This window comes from Zingiber officinale, chromosome 7B (assembly GCF_018446385.1).
Source record: "Zingiber officinale cultivar Zhangliang chromosome 7B, Zo_v1.1, whole genome shotgun sequence".
In the NCBI taxonomy this organism is placed as follows: Eukaryota; Viridiplantae; Streptophyta; class Magnoliopsida; order Zingiberales; family Zingiberaceae; genus Zingiber; species Zingiber officinale.
In genome coordinates this window covers 113,532,849-113,556,663 of record NC_055999.1, presented here as the reverse complement: position 1 = coordinate 113,556,663, position 23,815 = coordinate 113,532,849, and the positions used below count along the sequence as shown (strand labels likewise).

Genomic DNA, 23,815 nt, shown 5'->3' with positions numbered 1-23,815 from the left:
CTTTGAAAGCTGCACTTTAACGAATCCAGATTTTTTTAAATTAAGCAAGAAGGATTCCAACCCATACAATACGCCCTTGCTCGGTCAAAATTATGAATGTACAACTTGAATTGCCAATTCTACTTGATATTTACCTCTCTTTTTTATTTCTTTGACACTTGAGTATTTAAATCTATCAATGATAATTAATAAATAAATATCATATTATTTTAAGTGTAAATCGATCGCTTTATGGTATTATATCATGAGTAATTCCTAACTCATTAATCGTTTATAAAAGGAGCATATTTTATATTTACACGACAGTAGTAGGAATAGAAAGTTTATCTAACAGAAAATTTACAAAGATTTTTTAACCGCATAATTTATTTTCTCTTTTTATGAAACCAAGGCTACGTAGGTCGTGTCTTTAAAATAAAATAGGGAATATATGAAATTTGTTTGATCGTTATCTGGAAAAATCTTTTGAAACTCCGAACTCGAGGGTGAATAGCTATATGAATTTGGAAGTAATTAAAAACTTTAAAACAAAAATAAAGTAATGCATCGGAAAGAAAAACTAACTCAGCAAAATTTTGATCAGGTAAAGCAAGTTTACATGTAGGGCAATGTAGGCATGTAAAAACATAGTTTGATATTGAGCATGTAGGACTTAGTTTCAACCAAACAGCGCATGGAAGACGTAGTCAGAAATTGAATCAAATAGAGCTTGCAAGACTTAGTTAGCAATCCAAACAGAGCAGAAATAATTTTAAAAAAAACTTATTTCTAATTTCTCCTTTTTTAGAAAACTTCTAAGATGGAGAAATCTTACAGAAAAAAAATATAAAAATAAGTAAAAAAAACTATACAACAACAGAAATAATAAGAAATATGCTTTAGAGTTGCCTATTGTAGTTGTTGTAGCATGTTGTCATTGCAGCACAGAAAGCATAAAGCATGAGAGCACAGTACTAGCACCAAGATGAAAATGTTAATTTTAAAGTTTTGCTTCGAGACTCCTTTTATAACACTCCTTTGGATGCTAACATGGTAAAATCTGGTCGACTAGAACCTCCTCGGTCACTTAGAAGTCATTAACATGGCTGCCACTAGTATTCAATAGATAATGTCGTCCATGGTCTCCAGTCGACTAGAAGTCCTTCAGTAGTTTGGAGCATAGTCAAATCTTATCATGATTGTCTCGCCTCGATCATTGTATCTCGTCTTCTACCAGTTGCCTGGGAGCACCTCCGGTTACCCCGACTTGCCTCTAATTGCATGGAACATCCCAACTCCATGATGTAAGATCAATCCAACATAACTCTTTAAACTTCAAACGGCCGGTCATAACTTTTGAATCGGAACTCGAAATCAAACTCTGTCGATGGCCACGCATGCATAATTTAAAAATATACATTTGTTATGGGTACCCGTAACCGTCAATTTTTTGACCCAAATTCCACCATTTTTGTTTTCATCTGAGTCTCCGAAGATTTTATTATTATTTTATAATATTTAGGATATTTTTGATATTCTTGGTAATTATGTGCCACAATTAGTCTATGACCGTGTCCTATTTTATTAATTTTAATTTCTGTCAAAAGATTTCTTTTCCTAGAAAGATCTCTTTTCTTTCTCTACAAGATTAGAATTGAGGTCCATGAATTAGGATTTCTTTCATTTCTTTGTCTTAGAGTTTAGAAACTATATAACACATGTATAGTTATATGAAAATTCATCCCTCTTTTATTAACAAAGTTTCCTTTTCTAGTAAATCTGACGAGTTTCCCTTATTTTTTGGCGTTCTCTCTTCTTGAGTTCTCCTCTATTCTCCCCTCTCATTAGCCCATAGGATGCATACAAGTTATCCTAGCTGAATAAAGATAGTAAGATAATAGTAGACCGACAATATCTCGTATCTTTTTCAATTGGTAAATATTTTGATAGTGCTTAGTATGATGTGGAGGCTATGGACACATGCCATGTGTTATTTGGGCGGCCTTGGCAGTATGTTCGCGCGCTGTCCATGATGGGCGGAAGAATACATATATCCTTCAAGTCAAAGGAAAAAAAATTGTGTTGGTGACACGGTGAGAAGAAACCACTCCCATTCTTACTAATCTACTTTCTATAGGTTTTTAGATGAGATAGAGCATGGAGGTGTTGTCTATGATTTGCTACCATGCCAGAACAAAGTCGTATCCATGGACGTTGAGTTACCAGTTGAAGTACAATAATTGCTAGTATATTATGATGAGATGAGAGGATCTTCCTTCTGGGCTATACCACCCATACTAGATATTCAGCATCAAATTAACCTTATTTCAGGGTCGAGTCTACCTAACTGACCAACATATTGCTTCAGTCCCAAAGAGGATGAAGAATTGTAGTGATAGGTCTTGGAATTACCAGAGAAGGGCTATATACGTGAGAGCATGAGCTCATGTGCAGTTCTAGCTCTACTTATGCTAAAGAAAGATAGTTCGTGGAGTATGTGCGTTGACAACCAAGTCATCAACAAGATCACTGTGAAGTATAGATTCCCAATTCCTTGCTTGGATGACATGTTGGATCAACTATCCAGTTCTAAGGTCTTCTAAAAAATTGACCTTAAAAACGGATATTACCATATCATAATAAGACCCGGAGATAAATGGAAAACTACATTCAAGATGCAATATATGAATGGATGGTCATGCCTTTTGGGTTGTCTAATGCGTTCAACACCTTTTTATGGTTTATGCATCAGATTTTGTGACCTTTCATGAGAAAGTTTGTGGTGGTCTACTTTAATGACATTCTCATCTACAATTTGACATGGACATCCAACTTTCATCACCTCCGTATTGTTTTTGAAATGTTGAAGAGAGTGTTTATTTATCAACATGAAGACATATTTTTTTATTACATCGGTGATTTTTCTTAACCTTCAATCAAAGTTAGAGAATCATGAATCCCTATTGATACGTACACTATTTTTATTTAGGTTACAGATAATATTATTTCACCTGTACAAGGATTGGGTAACCATGCCAACAGGTACATTGGTAGTTATTTTCACAAGATTTTTTTTAGTTTTATTAACAATTTTTGGTGATGTAGTAGTGTACATATTTTTTAAGTTGTAGATAAATCTATTTTACAGGTGTAATAACTTGAAAGAAATAAAGATATTGACAAACACATAAACCACCATTTCTTATTACGAGATGAAGAGGTTTGTTTAACTTGGGGTTATTTGTGTTGTATATATATATAATTGCAAGAAAGAGGATTATGTGTTGGATGATGAAATTTCTTATTAGAAAGTTCTATTTATTGATTTTTCTGAATAGTATATATTATAAATCATCTTTACCTCTAATTAGAGTTTTTTTTTTTTAATGTTGAGGATTCTGATGAAGAGAAATTATAAAAGTTATCTCCAGATCATGGAGTTGTTTTTAGGCTTTCTTGTGTAGCTTTCATGGGAATAGTAGTTTTTTTCTTATCAAATTAATGATTGATATGTAGTTATTTCTATTATTGGATGAATGTTGGATGCACTTCAATTAATGATTGTAGAATTTTATATTATGTATATCACTTTTAATTTATAAATAAAGTTTTCCTTTTGTTTTGAAATGGTAATTCAATAAATCTGATCTAAATTAATTTGTATAGTAAATGTTCTTTTAAGATTAATAATTTTCGTCATAAATATTGTATCTAACAAGTTAAAATATTAGGAACAGTAGTTTACTATCTTCACTTTTATTTGAGACACCACATTACCATCTTAATTTAGTGTTCTAGTTTTTTCATAGGATAAGATATAATATTTGAGATAAAAAAATAACTATCTTAAATACTTTTTAAACAATTGAACAACTGTCTCATCACAGTCTTAAATAGCATTTGATATGGTACAATTGTCTCAATATTTTTTTGAGATGCTTATATTGGGGACGACTACATTACCGTCTCAAAAATATTTTGAGACACTAAATTTATAATTTAAGATATATTTTGTTATGTCTCAAAAGCCTAGTTTTCTAGTAGTGCTTTTTGTCTGGTTCCCAACCAGGACTTATCCACTTGTCAAATTTCCTGCACTTGCATACTTGACAACATCCATCTGTACACAAATATATTAACTTTAAACTTAGTCATACATCAAAACATCGGTTCAATGTTATGCTCTAAATACCAATAATCTTTCTTTTTTTTTATCGTATGAAAACTTAATTTAAAGTTAGCTAAATCAACAATATTAAAAATGAGGGTTATACATTATATATGATAAAGAAGAATATATTTGCAATTATACATTAATGTTCTTAAATGAAAATGGAAAACTCTCCCCCTTAATATAAAACTCCCTCTTAATGTAAACTCTTTAATATTGAGGAAATTTATACTAAGAGTAAACAAACTTCAAATTAAACTTTTCTAAATTAATGTGCTTAAGTGAAAATTGTAAACTCTCCCCCTTAATATAAAACTCCCCTTTCATATAAACTCTTTAATATTGAGGAAATTTATACTAAACTTTAAACTAAATTTTTCTCTCCTCCTTTTACCTACATCAAAAATAAGAAAGAAGTTTGAGTTTAAATATAGTTTAAAAAGAAGCATAGCATTAAAACTCAAATTTGTTAATTTAAACAAGTTCAGCATGTAATGTAAGCATGAAGGTAAATCTTTATAAAATGAGCAATTATACATGTGATTGAACATAGAGGTGTAAAGTAAATCAAGTAAAGCAAGTTTAAAGACTTTAAAATGACTAAGCAATTCTTCAAGTAAGCACATTAACTCCGAGTAAGTTCAAAAAAGATGATGTAAGATATGCTTGAGCCTACTCCAAGTTAACATAAGTCATTACAAATCAAACAAAACTAGAACAAAGTCAAACTGGACATGAAACTCTAGTTGGTTATTCATTGCATAATCCAAATAGGCATTAAGTATGCAAGTAGATTTGCAAATAGAGTAGTCAACATAAAAGTTAAACAAGTCAAACACAGAACAAGCCAAGTCAAACTAAGTCAACAGGTTAAAGTTAACTCTAACGTTTACAAAGTAAGCTTAAAGAGGTGCTTCAAGAATTTTAATTCAAGTAAGATATGACCTAAGTTTGTAGTAAGCTAAGCTTGTAGTAAGCTTGAAATAGAATAAGCTTAAGTCAAAAATAGTAAGCATGATGCATTAGACATGTAAGAAACTAAACAAGTAAATTTAAGATCAAAAGATTTACTACATGGTCAACATAAATCAACATAAGCACTTAATAGAACAAGTAAGCATTAACTGGAATGAGTACGTGAATCTACTTAAATGAATAAGTATTTGAATAAAGCAAGTGGACATTAGTATAAGTGTTGACATGTGAGTGTTAAATAAAATGACTTTGAATAAGTGAATAATTAAGTAAATTTTTAAGTGAGTAATTTAAATCTTTTAAATAAATTCTTATATATGTAAGCAATGAGATTAAGTAAAATCAAGTAGGTAAGTAGTTTTGAAGTCAAGTCAAAATGTAGGATTGCAAACAAGACAAGCCGAGTCAATTTTGTAAGCTTATTTGATAAGGTAACTAAGCCAAAAACGAGCCTAAAATGAACTAAGCTTTAGAAATAATTGTTCAAGTTTGGCTTGATTTATTTTGTATGAACTTGAACTTAGTTCGAACTTGGCTTAAACTTTGTTCATTTAGATATTATCAAGTTCTCAATTCAAGCTTATTTAATTGTTTGAAACTTTTACATTTCAAACTTATTTAGTTGGTTATTGAGCTTGATGATACAGATTTGTTTGTTCATTTTGAAACTTTATTTGTTTATTTAGCATGTTGATAATAGTTTTATTGATGAACATGATTCACAAATATTTTTCACGAATGTTGTTCATGAACGTTGTTCACGAATATTTTCACGAATGTTGTTCACGAACATTAATGAGTTAAACACGTGTGTTCAAACTTATTTGTTTAGTTTGATGAGTTGTTTGAGCTTGTTCATTTAATTGATTTGTGTGCATTGAACGAACGTAAACAAGCTCTTCCTAAGTTGAATACCAAGCTTATTTATGAACGTTCGATTCATTTATAACCCTATCAAAATGAGTAATATAATATGTAATCATGAATATGGGCAAATAAACTAAGTATCAACATCTGAAGTTAAGCTGAACTTTAGAGAATTTACTACATAATCAAAATAAGTTAAACTAGCTAAACCTAATAAGACCTCAATCCTAGTCTATGTAGAACTAAGAGTTAGCTGCCCCTAAATTCAAGATTTATTTCTTTTCATCCAAAAGTTTCTATCTTTTCCTAGGTTTGAGCTAAAGTTAACATGAGTTGAATCCAGATAATGAACATGATATTTATGGATCCAATACTGATTATATCCTAAATGGTTATGACTTGATCTCTTAGTTTGTCCAAAAAATATCCTCTTGTTGTGTCGTAGGACGCTTGTGTGAGGAATAAGTTAGGTTAAGTGTGTATATGTCATTTTTCTTAACTCCTAATAAGGTCAAGTTTGGTTCTTCAATATACTTAGTTATAGGACGTTTTACTTTATAACTAGTATCACACAACTTATTCATGCTAAGTAAATTAGACAAGGGATTTTCAACATAAAAAGTTTTCTTAATAAATAACTTTGAATTAAAAAAAATATTACCTCACTCAATTACCTTTAACTTGCTTTGATCTGATTCTAACTCGGGTTCTAATTTTGATTCGAGTTCAGATTTTGACTCAAGTTGAGCTTCATTGGTTGAGTCCTTGGAATTTGATTGAGCAACAAGAATGGTTCAACAGACTTATTTTGATTCAACTTCTTTATTTTTGGCACAAAGCTTCTCCCAAAGCTCCTTCACATCTTTAAATGGTCCAACTTTCTCAAGTTGAACTTGAGTCAGACCACAAAGAATTACTATAGTTGTTTTTTTGCATTTGATTGGGCTGCTTGTCCATGATTCAAACCCGCATAGCACACCTTTTGAGTCTTTGGCAGGTCAACTCCATCTTGAATGATTTTCCAGCAATTAGAATCATTTATAAGGATGCACTCCATCTTTCTCTTCCAATTGGCAAAGTTGTTGCCGTCCAAGAGGGGAGGATGTGTTATGTTGAATCCTTCCTATAAAGACATTTTCTCCAAGATTATTGCAATCTTGGGTTAGTAGCACAATTATAAAAATAGCACACAAGTTGTTTAAATTGTGTTTAAGGTCTAGCTCAGGGTTATGGTTTAGATTAGGTTTAGACTAGGCTCGAATTGAGTTAATTAATTTTAATTGGTTTGATCTAACTCAAAGTATAAAATTCTGACATAGGTTAGATTTAGGTTTTGCTTTGGGTTGATTAAGCAAGAGATTCTAAATTAGTTTCTGGTAGTGGCAAGGTACATGAGCCTTCTTGATCGAAATAATGATTATTTCATAAGACAAAGCTAATTTAAGAATATAACGCTAAATTAACTTTAATATAATGTCTTGGTTTAACTAGTTTAGAATAAGGTGAGATAACTTCAGCTAATTCCACTTGACTAGATGCATCAAGTAGGGTACTCCTTACCTAACCTAGACATACACCTAACCAAATTTTCCTAGTTTACTATTAACTCAATCCGCTCTAATATCAATTTTTAAAATCTAACTCGATGTTAGAGGAGGGTGAATAATATTATGAATTTTATGATCTAATTAATCGAAAGTAACTAGAAACTTTAAAACAAAAATAGAATAGCATAACAGAAAAGAAAACTTAGTACAAATTTGATCAAGTAAAGAAAGTTTACATGTAGGACAATGTAGGCATGCAAAAACTTAGTTAGATATTAAGCATGCAAAACTTGGTTTCAACCAAATAGAGGATGCAAGACTTAGTCAGAAATTGAATTAAACAGAGCATGCAAGACTTCGTCAACAATTCAAAGAGAGCAAAAATTGACGCGCATAACAATAAAAAAACGTTTCTTATGTCTAATTTCTCCTTTTCCAGAAAGCCTCTAGAGGTAGAAAAATTTTACCAAAAAAATATAAAAATAAGCAAAAAAACACAAAATATACGACAATAGAAAGATTTAGATATACGTTATAGAGTTGTTGATCATAGTTATAGCACAAGGTTGCAGTGTGGCATCGTCACAGCGCAGAAAGCACGAGATCACAAAGAACACGAGTAGAGTAGCACCAAGATGAAAATGTTGATTTGAAAGATTTACCTCGAGAGGCTCTTTTTATAGCACTCCTTCAGATATTGGCATGGCAAAATTTGATCGACTAGAACCTCCCCAGTCACTTGGAAGCTATTAACGTGACTACAACTGTTATTTGATAGATAACATCATCTATAGTCTTTGGTTGACTGAAAGCTCTCTGGTCACCTAGATCACAGGAAATTTTGATCCTAATCACCTTTCTTGGATCACTAGATCTCGTCTTCTATCGGTCGCTAGGAGCACCTCTAGTCACCCGTAAGATGCGGTTTCCCTAACCCGTCTTCGATTGCCCGTAAGATGCGGTCACCCAGATCGATCTTCGGCCGCCTAGAATATCCCAACTCCATCAGTCGAGAGTTATCTTCAGCTAGTCGCCTGGACTCCTTCCGATCGCCTACAACCATCAAAATTTGCTTCCCTACATTTTTGACACGTAATAAGTATGATATAACAGTTACTCTCATTTACCCTAATTAGATGTTCAACTCTCAGCTGGCCCATCTAGTGTGAGTTGTTAAGTTTACTCCACTTGGATATGTTTGTTAAGACTTCAGCTTCCAGTTGACTCTACTTAAACTTGATCCACCTAGTTCCCTTAACTAGGACTTTTCTTGTTTGGTTTTCAACAAAAACTTAGCTCCTGTCTAATTCCCAATCAGGACTTCAATTGCCTAGTTCCACTAGGACTTAGCCAGTGTTTGATTCTCAACTAAGACTTCCACCGACTAGTTCCCAACTAAGACTTGCACCACCTAGCCTCGCTATGACGTAACCTTTGCCTAGTTCCCAACCAAAACTTGTCCACTTGTCAAGTTTTCTACACCTGCACACTTGACAACATTCATCAATATACACACAACTAACTTTAAACTTAGTCATATAACAAAACATAGGTTTAATGTTGTGCTCCCAACACCAACACACACTCTTCTTCCCCTAAAATGTTTTCAGCCTATCCACTCGTAGCCATCCCAAGCTCTTAATGCAATAGCGTCCTAAATAGTTGTGTTTGAATGTTTTGAAATGAAATCATGCAAAGACCTAACAGAATGTACAAGGAGCTCGCAAACCTTGATTTGTCATGACCTCTTTCCAAAGCCAAATTTAGTACTCTTAAACAAGAGCTTGGTATGTGTTTTATGATCTAGAGTATGTATTTTAGCTCTGCATGATCGCTGATCCCGTCCAGAAGTTGAGTCAGACGGACCGTCGGGTGAGGTGGATGGAATGTTGACTGTATCGCGACGTCCCGGAGGGGGGTGTACTGAGATGGCTCCCGTGTTGACCAAGTCTTCAGAAGTCCTCTGGTCAACGCTACCTGCAGCCAGCGACCGGGTTGACCCGGCCCCCGGTACCCCGATGCTCGAGGCAGATCCAACGAATATATGAGTAACCGGCTAATGATATAATAATGAAATAAATAAGGAGTGAGTACGGAAAATGCACCCTGGCCCAGGGGGGCGCCCTCGAATGGGACGCGGCTCGAGTTGTCGCGACCCGGAAGAGCAGATGACTCTGATCAGGTTGGAGAGCTAGATCTAACGACGCAGAGCCGAACGCGGCGCGGAACCAGAAGATGAGCTGCAGGTCTGGCTAAAACACCGATACGCAGGCCGGAAAACAAGACCGGCACGTAGACCGGGACACTGGGTCGGCACGCAGGCCGGGAAATAAGATCGGCACACAGGCCGGGACGCTACACCGACACACAAGACGAGAAACTAAATCGGCACATAGGCCGGGAAATGGACTTCGGCACGCAGGCCGAGATATAAAATAACACAAAGGCCGAGATACAACCGTGGCACACAGATCGGTACTCTATTGCGGCTCGAATGTCGACACATAATAGCGATACGAAGAGCGAGACATAGTGACTCGATGGCCTACACATAGCAACGGTCGAATCGGCACCGGAAGCGGCGACAATGACAGTGGAGAGGCCGGAGTCGGCTGTATCGATGTCGAAAGGTAGCTGAATGAGCATCGGAGGAGATGGATAGTGGTGAGGGGAAGAGGGCAGCTGTGGTGTGACAAGAGGGAGAAGAGGGCGGCTGCTGGTACCGGCTGATGGGCTCAGGTGGGTAGGAGGGCGGTGCCGAGTTCGTCTGATGGTGGCACCGTAAGGAAGCACTAAGCTTCTCCTCTTCCCGGTTGCGGCGGATGCGGCGGATGCGGCGGATGCGGCGAGAGGAGCAGGAGAGGAACTGAGGTGGCGGTCGGCGTCGGAGTGAGCGCCGGCAAGGAGCGCGAGAGGGAGAGGAAGGAGGATGCTTAGTTCCTATGGGCGGCGTCGTGCACACACGAGCCAACCTCCCTCTCAGCTTGACGTGGTCTGTTCGCGAGAGAAGAAATAGAGAGAGGGAGAGGAGGCATCATCCGGAAGGAGAAGAAGAGAAGAGGACAGCCGGAGGCTGGTGTCTCACCGGCGAGTAGCATCCGAGGAAGAAGATGATGCCTTCTCCTCCCTTTTTTCTTGGTGGCGGACAGAAAGCATGGAGAAGAGAGGAAGAAGAAGGCTAGGGCTGGCGTCGCGAGGAGAAGAGGGAGAAAGAGATAGAGGAAAAGGTGGTGGCCGGAAACCAGCGCCGGCGAGGCGCGCATGAGAAGGAGGTAGAAGGAGAAGTTGGCGGCGGAAAAAACCCATCCCCGAAGCCACCCTCTCAAAATCGCTTTCTCCCTTTTTCTTAATACCCTAGCAGTAAAAGGACCCATTTGCCCCTCTCCTTCCTTCAATCTCCTCTTCTGCCCCTCAGCCCAAACCGTATCACAAGCCTCCCCCTCAAGTCTAGTCGAAGGAGGCGCAAGTCCGACTGACTAGACCCATCCAACTAAAACAAAGAATCACCACTAAATGTAGAGTCATATCGCGGGTCTGTCATATGACGTCAAATGAGTAGCTGTGGTGATGCTGAGCTGATCAGGGGATGGGGAAAGCCGAGCAGGCAACCGAGCGGGTGCCGACTGAGCAAGTATCGACTGAGCGGGTGCCGACTGAGCGAGTATCGACTGAGCGGGTGCCGACCGAGCAAGTGCCGACCGAGCGAGTGTCGACTGAGCGAGTGTCGACTGAGCAGGTGCCGACCGAGCGAGTGTCGACTGAGCGAGTGCCGACCGAGCAAGTTAATAATGGGCGAGCGAGGGCGAGCGAAGTCAAGTGCATGACCGAGGAAGCCCTTAAGTGATAGGTCGATCAACGTAAACCGAGTAGCCGAGCGATACCAGTGAGTAGTCGAGCCAACGACCAAACAACAGTGATGAGCTAGACGTGAATGAAAAGTGCCGAGCAGAGCGACGAGTGAATCACGTGGGATGGGTGTCGGGCAGAACGGCGAGTGAGCGGTGAGTGCTGACCGAGCTACAGCGGTAAGCGAAGCGTTAAGGATGAGTCCTGAGCAGAGCGGCGAAGTGTGCATGATGAGTGCCGAGCAGGGCGGCGAAGTGTGCATGATGAGTGCCAAGCAGGGCGGCGAAGTGTGTACAATGAGTGCCGAGCAGAGCGATGAAGCGTGCATGATGAGTGCCGAGCAGGGCGGCGAAGTGTGCATGATGAGTGCCAAGCAGGGCGGTGAAGTGTGTACAATGAGTGCCGAGCAGAGCAATGAGTGAAGTGATGAATGCCGACTGAGCAACAGCGATGAGCGGAACGTGGGAGCCGAGTGTCGTGCAGAGCAGCGAGCAGAGTGAGTATAATGGGTGCCGGGCAGAGCGGCAAGTGAGCAGAGCGAGTGTGGTGAGTGTAAGGCAGAGCTGCGAGCAGAGCGATGAGTGCCGACCGAAAGGTCGTTGGGCGTGAAAGCAAAACTCACTTATAACTCGCACTGGGGCGAGAGTCTGGAGGCGTGAGAGCATAGTTCACTTATAAATCGCACCGGGGCGAGAGTCAGGGACCCCGACCGGGAGGTGCTCTGGAGGCCTGACCAGTACTCGATCTGGAGACTTGACCCAGAAACAATCTGAAGGCCTGACAAAGAAGCAGTTTGGAGGCCTGACCAGAAATTGATCTAAAGGTCTGACCAGGACTTGGTCTAGAAGCCCGACCGGGAATTTGTCTGATAGCCCGATCGGGAATTTGTCTGAAAGCCTGACCGGGAATTTGTCTGAAAGCCCGACCGGAAATTTGTCTGGAAGACTGACTGGGAATTGGTCTGACCGCCTGACCGAGAGATCGTTAATGATACTCTGATCCGAGACCGGTGGTAATACTCTAGTCCGAGACTGGTGGTAATAGCTCAACCCCGAACGGGTGAGGATAAGCCTTGAAGCCCATAGAAACGAAACCTGTAGCAATATAAGGGGACATAACCTTTATCATACCTGATCACAAAGTGATGTCAACCGACTGAGGATCCGTCTCGGTCCCTCAACTCCCAAATACCTGGGGAGCAAAGGGAGAAGAGAATAATCTGAGCCATGACCGTCCGAAGTCTGGAACTACCGACCTGAAAGGTCGTTGGGCGTGAGAACAGAGCTCACTTTTAATTCTCGTATGGGAGCCGACCTAAAAGGTCGTTGGGCGTGAGAGCAAAGCTCAATTATAATTCGCACTGAGGCGAGAGTCTAGGACTACCGACTTGAAAGGTCGTTGGGCGTGAGAACAGAGCTCACTTTTGATTCTCGCATGGGAGCCGACCTGAAAGGTCGTTGGGCGTAAGAGCATAGCTCACTTATAACTCGCACTGAGGCGAGAGTCTGGGACAACCGACCTGAAAGGTCATTAGGCGTGGGCGCAGGGCTCACTTTTGATTCTCGCATGGGAGCCGACCTGAAAAGTCGTTGGGCGTGAGAGCAGAGCTCACTTATAACTCGCACTGAGGCGAGAGTCTGGAACAACCGATCTAAAAGGTTGTTGGGCGTGGGCACAGGGCTCACTTTTGATTCTCGCATGGGAGCCGACCTGAAAGGTCGTTAGGCGTGAGAACAGAGCTCACTTATAACTCGCACTGAGGCGAGAGTCTGGGACAACCGACCTGAAAGGTCGTTGGGCGTGGGCGCAGGGCTCACTTTTGATTCTCACATGGGAGCCGACCTGAAAAGTCATTGGACGTGAGAGCAGAGCTCACTTATACCTCGCACTGAGGCGAGAGTCTGGGGCTACCGACCTGAAAGGTCGTTGGACGTGAGAACAGAGCTCACTTTTAATTCTCGCATGGGAGCCGACCTGAAAGGTCGTTGGGCGTGAGAACAGAGCTCACTTATAACTCGCACTGAGGCGAGAGTCTGGGACAACCGACCTAAAAGGTCGTTGGGCGTGGGCACAGGGCTCACTTTTGATTCTCGCATGGGAGCCGACCTGAAAGGTCGTTGGGCGTGAGAACAGAGCTCACTTATAACTCGCACTTAGGTGAGAGTCTGGGACAACCGACCTAAAAGGTCGTTGGGCGTGGGCACAGGGCTCACTTTTAATTATCACATGGGAGCCGACCTGAAAGGTCGTTGGGCGTGAGAACAGAGCTCACTTATAACTCGCACTGAGGTGAGAGTCTGGGACAACCGACCTAAAAGGTCGTTGGGTGTGGGCACAGGGCTCACTTTTAATTCTCGCATGGGAGCTGACCTGAAAGGTCGTTGGGCGTGAGAACAGAGCTCACTTATAACTCACACTGAGGCGAGAGTCTGGGACAACCGACCTAAAAGGTCGTTGGGCGTGGGCACAGGGCTCACTTTTACTTCTCGCATGGGAGCCGACCTGAAAGGTCATTGGGCGTGAGAACAGAGCTCACTTATAACTCGCACTGAGGCGAGAGTCTGGGACAACCGACCTAAAAGGTCGTTGGTCGTGGGCACAGAGCTCACTTTTGATTCTCGCATGGGAGCCGACCTGAAAGGTCGTTGGGCGTGAGAACAGAGCTCACTTATAACTCACACTGAGGCGAGCGTCTGGGACAACCGACCTAAAAGGTTGTTGGGCGTGGGCACAGGGCTCACTTTTGATTCTCGGATGGGAGCCGACCTGAAAGGTCGTTGGGCGTGAGAACAGAGCTCACTTATAACTCGCACTGAGGCGAGCGTCTGGGACAACCGACCTAAAAGGTCGTTGGGCGTGGGCACAGGGCTCACTTTTGATTCTCGCATGGGAGCCGACCTGAAAGGTCGTTGGGCGTGAGAACAGAGCTCACTTATAACTCGCACTGAGGTGAGAGTCTGGGACAACCGACCTAAAAGGTCGTTGGGCGTGGGCACAGGGCTCACTTTTGATTCTCGCATGGGAGCCGACCTAAAAGGTCATTGGGCGTGAGAATAGAGCTCACTTATAACTCGCACTGAGGCGAGAGTCTGGGATACTCCGGTCCGAGACTGGTGGCGATGGCGCTGGTCCAAGACCAGTAATGATACTCCGGTCCGAGACCGGTGGCGATGGCGCTGGTCCGAGACCAGTAATGATACTCCGGTCCTAGACCGGTGGCGATGGTGCTGGTCCGAGACCGGTGGCGATGGCGCTGGTCCGAGACCAGTAATGATACTCCGGTCCGAGACCGGTGGCGATGGCGCTGGTCCGAGACCAGTAATGATACTCCGGTCCGAGACCGGTGGCGATGGCGCTGGTCCGAGACCAGTAATGATACTCCGGTCAGAGACCGGTGGCAATATCTCGACCCCGAACGGGGGAGGATAAGCCTTGAAGCCCCTAGAAGCGAAGCCTGTAGCAACATAAGGGAGTAAAGCCTTTATCATACCTGATCGCGAAGTGGTATCAACCGACTGAGGATCTGTCTCGGTCCCTCAACTCCCAAATACCCGTGGAGCGAGGGGAGAAGATAAAGAGTGTGAAGCCGATATAAAAGAGCAAAGCCTATAGCCGTAGAAGGAAGCAGAGCACCGTAGGTGAAGAGAACAACACCTATAGATGTAAGAGGCTGCACAACAAGTGAAGGATGTAGAGCATATAATAATAGTAGAGTGAAGTGCATATAGCAATAAGAGAATGCTGAGCCCATGGTGAAAGATGCAGAGCTTGTAGTAATAAGAGGATGCAGAGCCTCATGGTGAAGGGTGCAGAGCCTGTTGCACACATGATGGAGGAACTGGGCCCCTAGTCCCTGATCGGAGAGTAAGGTCCCTAGCCTGTAATCAAAGAACGAGGCCCCTAGATCCTGATCGGGAAGTGGTACTGCAAGTCTATGATCGGGGAGCTATGTCCCAAGTGTATGAGTGGGGAGATGTGCCCCAAGAGTATGAGCGGGGAGCTGTGTCCCAAGTGTATGAGCGGGGAGCTGGGCCCCTAGTGTCCGATCAGAAATTGAAGGCTCTAGTCTTTAATCAAGGAACTAGGCTCTTACTCTTTTATCAGGAAAATATAACAGTTCCTATAATCGTAAAAAGAGAGCAGAGCTCGTAGCGTACCTGATCGGGAAGTCGTGCCAACCAACTAAGGTCTGTCTTGGTCCCTTAACTCCCAAATACCCGTGGAGTCAGGGAAAAAACATAATGGAAAAACTAACCTATCAGCCAGCTGAAGCTCCACTCGATCCCTTGACTCCCAAATACCGGTGAAGTGAGGATAGAATATAATATATGCGTCAAGATCCTCCGGGATTGTGATAATGGCAGAGAACCTCCCGACGTCGTCCATCTTCACGTTCTAGAACAGGTTGTTATGTTCCCACAGACGGCGCCAAATTGATCCCGTCCGGAAGCTGAGTCAGACGGACCGCCGGGTGAGGTGGATGGAATGTTGACTGTATCGCGACGTCCCGGAGGGGGTGTGCTGAGATGGCTCCCGTGTTGACCAAGTCTTCAGAAGTCCTCTGGTCAATGCTACCTGCAGCCAGCGACCGGGTTGACCCAGCCCTCGGTACCCCGATGCTCGAGGCAGATCCAACTAATATATGAGTAACCGGCTAATTATATAATAATGAAATAAATAAGGAGTGAGTACGGAAAACGCACCCTGGCCCAGGGGGCGCCCTCGGATGGGACGCGGCTCGAGTTGTCGCGACCCGGAAGAGCAGATGACTCTTATCAGGCTGGAGAGCTGGATCTAACGACGCAGAGCCGAACGCGGCACCGAACCAGAAGATGAGCTGCAGGTCTGGCTAAAACACCGATACGCAGGCCGGAAAACAAGACCGGCACGCAGACCGGGACACTGGGTCGGCACGCAGGCCAGGAAATAAGATCGGCATACAGGTCGGGACGCTACACCGACACACAAGCCGGGAAACTAAATCGGCACATAGGCCGGGAAATGGACTTCGGCACGCAGGCCGAGATATAAAATAACACAAAGGCCGAGATACAATCGTGGCACACAGATCGGTACTCTATTGCGGCTCGAATGTCGACACATAATAGCGATACAAAGAGCGAGACATAGTGGCTCGATGGCCTACACATAGCAACGGTCGAATCGGCACCGGAAGATGCGACAATGACAGTGGAGAGGCCGGAGTCGCCTGTATCGACGTCGAAAGGTAGCTGAATGAGCATCGGAGGAGATGGATAGTGGTGAGGGGAAGAGGGCAGCTGTGGTGTGACAAGAGGGAGAAGAGGGCGGCTGCTGGTGCCGGCTGATGGGCTCAGGTGGGTAGGAGGGCGGTGCCGAGTTCGTCTGATGGTGGCACCGTAAGGAAGCACTAAGCTTCTCCTCTTCCCGGTTGCGGCGGATGCGGCGAGAGGAGCAGGAGAGGAACTGAGGTGGCGGCCGGCGTCGGAGTGAGCGCCGACAAGGAGCGCGAGAGGGAGAGGAAGGAGGATGCTTAGTTCCTATGGGCGGCGCCGTGCACACACGAGCCAACCTCCCTCTCAGCTTGACGTGGTCTGTTCGCGAGAGAAGAAATAGAGAGAGGGAGAGGAGGCATCGTCCGGAAGGAGAAGAAGAGAAGAGGACAGCTGGAGGCTGGCGTCGCGCCGGCGAGTAGCGTCCGAGGAAGAAGATGATGCCTTCTCCTCCCTTTTTTCTTGGTGGCGGACAGAAAGCACGGAGAAGAGAGGAAGAAGAAGGCTAGGGCTGGCGTCGCGAGGAGAAGAGGGAGAAAGAGATAGAGGAAAAGGTGGTGGCCGGAAACCAGCGCCGGCGAGGCGCGCATGAGAAGGAGGTAGAAGGAGAAGTTGGCGGCGGAAAAAACCCATCCCCGAAGCCACCCCCTCAAAATCGCTTTCTCCCTTTTTCTTAATACCCTAGCAGTAAAAGGACCCATTTGCCCCTCTCCTTCCTTCAATCTCCTCTTCTGCCCCTCAGCCCAAACCGTATCAATCGCCTAGGTTGGATTATACCTCCATCTCACAAAGAACCTATGCCAACATGATTTGTGACCCAAAAATCATGAATTGTTGATGCAAATTTAAAAGAGAAAATGTTTTTAAAGGGAGTGTATATTAAGATAACAAGAAATCTTATATGATTTGGTAAAAATTTGATATCAATTTATTTGATAAAAACTTATATGATTTAGTGAAACATTTGATAGGTTTTGAGGTTTGTTACTATTATTATTTTTATATTAAAATACGTTGTTAGATTTTTTTTATTAATTTCTTTATTGATAAGGCATTCTAATATGCCTATATACAGAGAGATTGTGTAATCTTTAAAAAAAAATTTCTCTAATAATTTTAACACGGTATTAGAGCTGAAAGGTTCCAATACTAACAATGCAAAAAATGTCAAAAGAATCCTCCATTTTGCGTTACTCCTTCAGCGAAACTATAACTAAGAAAATCTTAGGCAATATCACTTATCTTTCCGAAATAACATTTCTTCTCTCTAAAACACTATTATTAGGTCTTATTTTATGACCCAATCTAGTTTATTTTTTCGACCCTCAATTCTCATTCTATTGACTCCAGAATTGTTAATTATGAGGCCTCTAATCAAATGAGAGGACATCCTAGCTTATTTTACACTTACACTCCTTGTTCTAATCACACTAGTATTAAAATTGCTAATGGGTTCATTACTTCAATTGTTGGTATTGGTAATATTCGTCTATCTTAGGATATTATCCTAAAATTAGTCTTCTATGTTCTTTCCCTAACATGCAATCAAATTTTTGTTAGTAAAGTCACACATGATAATCATTGCGTTGCTTACTTTCATTCATTATCGTGCCAATTCGAGAACCTATTATTAGAGAAGACGATTGGCAAGATTCACAATGGATTTTACTACCTTGAGATTCCTCCATTAAAAGATCATCAAACTCAAGCCTTTAATGTTGCTTCTACTCCTATTTCTAGTACTGAGATAATGGTATGACATCATAGACTTGGTCAAGTTTTCATACTTGAAACGTTTCTTTTTGTATCTATTCAATAATAAAAACCTTCTTTGTATGACTATGAGTTTGTTTTAGTCTCTATTCAATAATAAAAGCCTTCCTTGTATGACTATGAAATTTGTCATTTAGTGAAGCACACTCATTATTTTCTCTCCAAAATCATAACACCATCCACCCCATTATTTCCCCTAATTCATAGTGATATTTGGCCCTCACCAATCACTACGTCCTAGAGCAAAAAGTGGTTTGTAACCTTTATTGAAGATCAAACTAAATGATTTCTTCATAACAAATCTGGCATGGGCTAAAATCTTCAAAGATTTTCACAAAATGATTCAAACTAAATTTCACACCCATATTCAAAATTATAAAACTGGCAATGAGAAAGAATACCTCAAAACCATTCTAGGTGACTATTTATTGAAAAATGCGATTATCCAATAAAGTTCAAGATACCCCTCGATAAAATAGAGCATTAGAAAGGAAGAATCATCATTTGTTGGAAGTAGCCAGTGTTTTAATATTCATTATGAATATTCTAATTATAGTAAAAGATAATTACGCTCACCCCAAACGTCTTTCATAGCTCATTCCAAGGCTTTGTAAATGGAGGTAAATTACGAGGTCAACTTATAATCGACTGTCAAATGACTAGGGGTGAAAGAAATTTTTTCCAAGAATATACACTCATCAAAAATTAATTCCTTACCTCCATTATAACAAATCTATCATCCTCTATCATCATAAATGCCCTAAACACATATGAGGGATGCCATTCTCACTACTTATCTCATCAATCACTTACCAAGTCAACCCCTCAACTTTAAAACACCTTTATCACTTCTTATTAAAAAAAAATATCCACATGTGTCTGCATTCGATAATCTTCCCTTTAAAACCTTTGGATGTACGACCTTTGTCCATGTTCATGACCACCATCAAAGTAAGCTTGATCCTTGAGCCATCAAAATTATTTTTGTTGGATATTCTCCTACTCGAAAGGATTAGCATTGTTAGTGTGCTCAAACCATAAAAATATATGTTCATCACAAAGTCACCCTTTTAAAGATATTTCTTACTTTTTCCCAATTAACTTCGCTTCACGAGTAGACCCCAAATAAAGCTTGTTTGTACCCCACCTTTTCCCACAGCTATTTGTTGGGACACTCCACCTCTTCCCATGGCTGATCCAATCCAAGTAAGCCCTCAAATACCTAGAACAAACCCTTCGAAACATATCCTAATATTGGAAGCAGGGAAAGAATTAATACCTGCACAATAGGAGTTACAAGTCTACTTAAGACAAGAAAAACCTCATACAACTAAAGGCACTGTGAATCCTAACCATAGTCAAGAGAATGAAGTGATACTAGATCCTCATCCAGGTACTACTCTTGATCTCAATATACAAATAACAATTAGAAAGGATGTGAGATTTTGTACATAACATCATATTTCTAACTTTATCTTTTATCCTAATTTATCTTCATCATTTTGAACCTTTACCTTGAAATTATCTAGTGTGGTAATTCCTAGGTCTATTCAAGTGACACTCATTATTCCCGAATAAAAAAAGTTTATTCTTGAGGAAATGCAGGTTAGTACAATCGACCTCGGGTCAAAGTTGATCAAGCTCAAGTTGACTCGAATTGAGTTTCAATATTTGATCAATATGCTAGTGGGTTTAGTAAAATGTCAAGTAAGTTAAAGTTTATCGGATACTTGATAATCGATAAATATGTTTATTGACTAGAGCAAAAAGTTAAGTAGGTCAAAGTTAACTAGATACTCGATGATGGAGAAGTTCAAGTGAAGTATGGTTGACCATACACTTGGGGTTCGAAAGTCCAACAGGGAGTTAAAAATGTGAGAAGTCCAAGTGGATCACAGTTGATTGAATATTTAGTAGTCGAAAGTCCAACAATGAGTTGACAAAGGTGAAGTCCTAGTGGATCATAGAAAATCGAACACTTGGTAATGAGGAAAGTCCTAATAGATCATGGTTGAACGGATGTTAGACATAAGATAAGAAGTCTAAATAGGCCAAGGAAGACAGGATATTTGACAATGACAAAGTTTCGATAGGGTAAGGTGATAGTTCTTATAAAAAAAACCTAAGCCGCATGGATTCTAAGAACCGTATAAGAATTCGTGTATAGGAAGTACAAGAACATATGAGCATGGATCTTCTTTTCATCAAGAACATGACATAAAAAAAAAGTAAATACATAAATATTGTAATTACGAAGAACCTAAATGCAGCGGAATTATCATTGTTCTTCGTGTAGAGCTCGTCGATCCGACAATCTTGCAGAAGAAGAAGGAGAAGAAGGCTGGTCTTCCGGAGGAGTTAGGGTTGACGGTGTCGAATCCTCTTCGTCAATGGGGAATGAAGAGATGTCTCAAAAAGATACCCTAATCCTCTGAGGACCAACCCATTATATAGTGCACATACATTATCAACCCATAGATGATAATGGATACGGGTAATGGGTTCTACACATAAAATAATCTAAAAACTCAATAACTTTAAGTTAGATCACTTAAACGAGTTCGAATCGTATTCACATGTGCAACTTACAAATAAGCCCACCTAATAGTGATAATTATATCCAACAATTTCCCATTTAGGCTATATGTTAGTTGTATGTGAAATACAAGTAAAATTGTAGTTGATATCAAACTTTATTGGTACAAAATACCCCTATAAATAACCTGGTCCATTAACTTCATTGGTATGAGACTAAAGTGGTAATAGCTACTGTATATGATCGTAACAAGCCCCAACAGTAATCACAATACCAATGTCATTAATGACATAGGTCAAGATATGGATGTGTAGAGTGGAAATTACATGAAATATGATCAATACATATCAATTTCCAACTAGTCATAAGATAACCTCAAAAGAGGTCAAATCATATTTACAAAATATTTTATGCTAAACTGCAATAGCAAATCATGATCAGAACTATATGATTCCAAAAGGAATCTGTATCATATTTACAAACACCAAATGTTGAACAACAACAGTAAATGATGATATCAAGTGTCAAACAAATATATAAATTTCTATTAATATTTTGAAATTTAAGTACGTACAATGATCAAAACAAAATATTTATATTTATTATCAAATATAGAGCAATAAGATAAATACAGACTCCCACTAAATGAGTTCTTCCTCCATAAGAAGGACTCTCATATCCACAACATGCGCATGAAACACCTTAGGCACCAAACCTTTGATAAGTGGATCGACCAACATGGAATTTGTGCTGATATGTTCTATAATAATCTGACTACTCTGAACTCTTTCTTTAACTGCTAGAAACTTGATGTCAATGTATTTAGATTTCGACGAACTGCAATTATTCTTGGCATAAAGTTCTGCGACTTTATTATCACAATAGATCCTCAATGGTCTGTCAATGCCATCAACAATTTGTAATGCTGTGATGAAGTTCTCCAGCCAAATCCTGTGATTGGATGCCTCATAGTATGCTACCAACTCTACCTCCATAGTAGAAGTGGCTACTAGCATTTGCTTGACACTCTTCCAAGATATAGTCCCTCTAGCAAGCATAAAAATATAGCCTGAAGTATATCTCTTACTATCCAAGTATCCAGTAAAATTGAAGTCTGAATATTCAATCACCTCCAGATAATCTGATCTCTGATACGTGAGCATATATCCTTTAGTTTTTTGCAAATACCGCATTACTCTTTTTACCACTTTCCAGTGCGATAGTCCTAGATTACTTATATATCTACCTAACATCTCTACTATAAATGCTATATCTGGTCGAGTACAAACTTGTGCATACATGAGACTTCTCACTGCTAACGCATATGGGAATTATTCCATCCCTTTATTTCAAGTTGAAGTCATGAACATTGTTGCAAGCTAAACTTGTTACCTCTTAACACAGGTGTGTCACCAGGTGTATAATTCTGCATACCTTATCTTATAAGCACCTTTTTGATATAGGCTTGTTGTGAAAGTCCAAGAATATCTCTTGAACGATTATGATATATCTATATGTCTAAAGCAAAGGATGTTTCACCAAGATCTTTCATTTCAAAATTAACTAATAGAAATGACTTGGTTTAATGCAGCATGCCCTTATTATTGCTCGCAAGTAATATATCATCCACATACAAAACAAGTATAACAAACTTGCTCCCACTGAACTTGACATATATGCATTGATCAACGGGATTCTCTTTAAATCCAAATGAGATAACCACTTGATCAAATTTCTGATACCACTGACGGGATGCTTGTTTTAAATTATAAATGGACTTCTTTAATCTACATACTAGGTGCTTTGAGTTTTTAGACTCAAAGTTCTCTAGTTGCACCATATATATAGACTCCTCTATATCTCCATTGAGGAATGCAGTCTTTAAATCCATTTGATGTAACTCCAAATCATAATAAGCTACAAGTGTCATGATTACCCTAAGAAAGTTTTCATCGACACAAGTGAGAAAGTCTCCTTGTAATCACTGTTTTCTTTTTGAGTAAACCCCTTGATAATAAGATGAGTCTTATACTTTTTGACATTACCCCTTGAATTCCAATTAGTTTTAAATATCCATTTACAACCAACGGGGTTCTTTCCTTCAGGCAATTTGATAAGTTCTCAAACGTCATTGTCTGTCATAGACTTCAACTCTTCTTGCATGGCGTTAATCCACCTTTCAGGGTTAGAGTATTATTTGACTTCTTGGAAATATGTAAGATCACTTTTCAACCCCATGTCAAAATAATGCTCTTGGAGATAAACATAATCATGAGAATTCGTGGTTCTCCGTCCCCTTGTGGATCGCCTTAACGACACTTATATTTGAGGTGGTTGAAGTACTTTCTCATCAAAATGAGGCAATACTTCAATTTCAATGGCAAGTTCTTCTAATTATATTGAAGATGTCATGGGAATATCTTGGTTCACTACACTCACTAGATGTGTGATACTCACAATGTGCAGTATGGTAACTATACCGCTACTGATTGCACTAGTAGTGACCACAGGAGGATCGTCAATGCTTTCCTCAAAAGATACTTCCCTGATTTTATTACTCCCATTATCCTCAATAAACTTGGCATTTCCCGTTTCGAAGAAGGATCTATTATAGGGATCATAAATTTATACCCTTTTGACTTTTCAGAATAACCTACAAAATTACAGCTAACTATTCTTGAGTCCAGTTTTTTTTCATTAGGCATGTAAGGCCTAGCTTTAGCTAGACAACCTCAAACGTGTAAATGTCTAATGCTAGGTTTTCTACCCGTCCACATCTTGAATAGAGTTTTAGTTATTGCCTTATTAGGTACTCTATTGAGTAGGTAAACTACAATTTTGAGTGTTTCACCCTACAAAGACTCTGGTA

At 40.4% G+C, this 23,815-nt stretch overlaps 1 long non-coding RNA gene across 1 annotated transcript; it reads right to left on the bottom strand.

Moving 5' to 3' along the window:
• Positions 1-683: 683 nt before the first annotated feature.
• On the bottom strand, positions 684-15,861 carry LOC122006980. The gene is made up of 2 exons (XR_006118814.1): positions 14,876-15,861; positions 684-7,115 (listed from the first exon to the last, which is right to left on the bottom strand). It is a non-coding gene; the product is annotated as an uncharacterized LOC122006980 (long non-coding RNA).
• Positions 15,862-23,815: the final 7,954 nt, after the last annotated feature.